Source organism: Vicia villosa, linkage group LG2 (assembly GCF_029867415.1).
Source record: "Vicia villosa cultivar HV-30 ecotype Madison, WI linkage group LG2, Vvil1.0, whole genome shotgun sequence".
NCBI classification, from domain to species: domain Eukaryota; kingdom Viridiplantae; phylum Streptophyta; class Magnoliopsida; order Fabales; family Fabaceae; genus Vicia; species Vicia villosa.
The window spans coordinates 176,572,578-176,576,681 of NC_081181.1; positions in this window are offsets into that span (position 1 = coordinate 176,572,578).

Here is a 4,104-nt window from a genome sequence, read left to right on the forward strand (position 1 = left end):
CTTATTTTTCCCTCTTATTTTTCCGTCTTTTAATTTCCCCTTCCCCGCAGGTGTTTATTGTAATAGTGTAGGGTTTTATATTTTCTGTCTTTATTTTTTAATTGCGTGGTTAGTAATCTTAGGGAGTGCAAGCCTTGTTTAAAATAAATTAGCTCACTAACTATCAGATAAATATCTTAATTGAATCACGTGATTGCTGCACCCACACACCTTTAGGGTAACCCTTTTGTTGCCTGTTGCCTTATCACTTGCTGCCATATTGCCTTAATTTTGTTGCCTAAAAATAGTCAAGTCCCTCGATTCCGAGGATACCTAAAGCAAATGTTTCCTTCAAAGTTATTGAAACTCCCTCGATGTTGCCTCGGTAAATGATTTTTCCCTATTGCTAAGGTATCCTCGCATGATGCCTAAAAAGATAAAATGACTATTGTATCCTTCCCTTAGACTACCTGCCTTCTTTATGGCAAGGGACAGTCTTATGGCGAACGATTACTCGATGACCCTTTCAACATCCAATTGAAAGACTTCCTGCCCTCTCATGGTATGGATAGATCCTTTCGCCCGAAAAGCTAAAAGAAAGAATTTTAAAACTTAGGGTAGTTGCTATTAATTGCTTGCTCTTTTTTCAAATTTAAATTCAAATATATCTTTCCCACTCTTTTCAAATATTTTTAAAACAAGGCTACGCTTATTTACAAGCTAAAGTCCTTAAACGAATCTTTTTCTATTCACACCCCGCTTTTCAAACAATTCAAACAAACAAGGTGAGCTAAGCAATTAAGAGCCCATGGATAACCATGGATGCAAAGGGTGTCTTACACCTTCCCTTTGTATAACTTACCCCCCGAACTCAAAATCTTTCAAAAGGTCTTTTCCTGTTCTTTTAGCCTTTCTGATATTTGGATAAAATAAAAGTCGGTGGCGACTCTTGCTATCCGCACATTTCGAATAAAGTCAGTTCACCGTATTACAGATGTCCGTGTAACTTGCTTTCCAAGGCATGATTATGAACTCCACAAATGACGCTAAAACGCCACAAATCTTTAATCCTACGAGTCACACACAACTTAAACGGACACACACACTTTCTCGATCCCGTGTTATTGTGCTTTAACACCCGGTTAGTTGGTACATACTTCCCACCCCTCTCGCAATTTAACACGAAAAAAGCTTTCCGTCTACTACTTCCATTGTCAGACCTTAATATAACAATGCCAAATCCAAGTTTACTAGCTTCACTTCAAACCCAATCAAGCAATTTTTCACGACAAGCGAATCTCATATCATTTGTAAATTGTTGTCGAATATCCCCCGCAACGGTAATGGTTTTAACATCGTTTACCGGCTCTTTATCAACGTTGACCTCTTCCAGAACTTCTAACTCATCAGCGACAATGTTGTCCGGATGCACCATACCTAACATATGCAAAAATACATAAAAGCTGTTAAAACTTTTTTTTTAATTCTGCCAGACCTTATTTCGGAAGTACATTTTTGAAAATTGTTAGGCGGTTTATTTCGAAAATGTACTTCCGAACTGACACAGTTTTCTTTATCCTAAATCAGTAACAATGTAAAGGAATAAAAGATTAAATGATATATGTTTACCTAAAATTGTAGCTTTATATGCTCCCTTTAGTATGATCAACCACTTGAAAGTTGATTTGTAGACGAAAATTTGATTGAGAATGATGGAGGTTTTGGGGAGGGTTTATGTTTTGGTTTGGATGAAAATGATGAAATAGTGAAGGAGGGAAAATGTATATGAAAAGATTTTTTCAGAGATGCATCTCCAAAAAAATACCTGGCAATTAAAAATCAACGTTAAATTTGAAATTTAAGTGTTTCAGAGATGCATCTCCGAAAACACGACAAAAAGGATGTTTTCGGAGATGCATCTCCGAATTCTGAAAAAATCTAGAAAAAAAATTAATTCGAAGATGCATCTTCAAAACAGAGGTATTTTAAGATTTTCGGCAGAGATTCTCCTTATAGGGGGTCTACAAAGAAATTGTCTTCAAAATAATATGGTAGGGACTTAGGCGTGAAAGGAATGGATTATGTGGGGAGCATGTGTTCTCACTGGCCCAATCATGGATCATGGAAGCCATACCTGTTATACCCCAAAATTTGCCCGCATCTTTTTTCAAGAAAACTCCAATCTAAAAATTAAGAGTCTCATATAATCATGGATTTTTATTTCAATAAATATCCTGACATGTGAAATACTTAGTTTTTAGAATTTTTCTTATACAGTATTTTGGCTTGCAGTTGAATTTATTCTTACGCAAACGCCAAATACTGTTTATTACTTCACACATGCTATTTATTTATTTACAGATAAATAGTACTGACACAATTGGTACAGAGTTAAATCTTTTGCAGGCGCAGAATCAGGAAACTCAGACTGTACTGGTAACAAGTAGATTATTATTATCTTTTGTTTCCCATTAATTTTTGTACTATATTCCATTATTTTCAAAATCTTTTCAAATATCTTTTTCAAAAAATCAAATCCTAACTTTATTCTATACATCTCTCTTTTTCCCAACACTATCATACACTTTCTTTCAAATCTTACTTCCACTCAAATTTTCCTTTTGTACGGAATCACTTCATTCCCCAACGTCTCTATCCTTCTTTCCATTCTATAAATACCTCTCATTTTTCCATAAAAATCTCACATCAAATTCTAACTCATCTCTCAAATTTCTACTTCATATCCATCCTTTCTTCTTCCCCGACAAAATGGCGAAGTGGTGGGAAACGTGTTTTCTTATGGTCATCACCATTGCTACGGTGATCATGTCTTTTTTTCTGTCTACATAGCCCGGAACACTGTGGACCTGGGATGCTTGCACTCCCAATCATCTACATGTTATTATTTGTAGCATGGGTTATTAATCGTCATTCTTAAAATTTTTCGTATTTCTTATTTCTTAAATGTACCGTTTATTCGTCGTACTGTTCAATATAGTATGTAATATTTGTACTATCAGTATTAAATGTTGTACTATTTGTCATAATGTTGCTTAATTATTCAGATAATATTTTGTGTGTTTTCTGCCAGTCAAATATTCATTTTTCTGTGCATTAAATGATTTTCAGGGTTATTATCGGTAATTTTGCTCGCGTACAGTAAATATTAGTTATTTATTATGTCTGTGTTTTTAACAAGTCATGTAAATAAACTTTAATTTTTCACATAAAACAAAAAAAACAAAAAAAAAACAACAAAAAGAAAATTAACTTTGACAGTTGATTTTTCACTCTAACTGCTACATTAATACCTGAACAGTCAGTTGACAGTCAAACTGCTGGCAGTACAATTCTCAGTGTTTTGTACCATCAATCAAATCAATCTTTTACAATTCAAAATTCCAAGATTTTTGTCCTAGAAGTCTTCTGAATATCACATGATTAGCAGAGACTCAACACTGCACAAAAATTAGGTACGCTTAACTGTCTCCTACACAAACAGTCCCTGACTAGGGTTTTCTTGTTTTTACAGGAGAAACAAGTTTTTGAGACCTCAAATGGATTTCATGGACATCCATATATCTCAAAGTACCATCACACAAATTTTCAGACTTCAATTCACTCAGACGCACCGTCAGCAGCTCAAACAGTCAACAGACGACCCGTTTGACCAAAAAAGTCAACAGACAGTCAAAAATGAATTTTTTTGTCAACATCCATATTTTGTCAAAAGATTCATCATTTGATCATTGGATGATCATAATTCATCAAGGAAAGATCAAAAATCAACAAAACCCTAAGATTCAAAATTAGGGTTTTCTCCTAAAAAGTCAACTGAACTTTGACTGGCCATAACTCTCTCATCCTTCATCCAAAAAATTCAAACCAAAGCTCATTTTGAATGAAATTCAATTATATTTCAAATGCAATTGATCCCATGGTCATTACATTAACCATTTGAAAAATATGAACAAAGACATTACAGGTCATTTTCAAAGTCAACAAAAAAGACACTTTTTTCAAAAGGACACACAAGGAGCATAAAAAATCATTTTGACATGATACCAAAGACATTGGTTAGAGGACTCTTTGAGGTTTCCAAAAAGTGCAAGATCTCCTTCATAT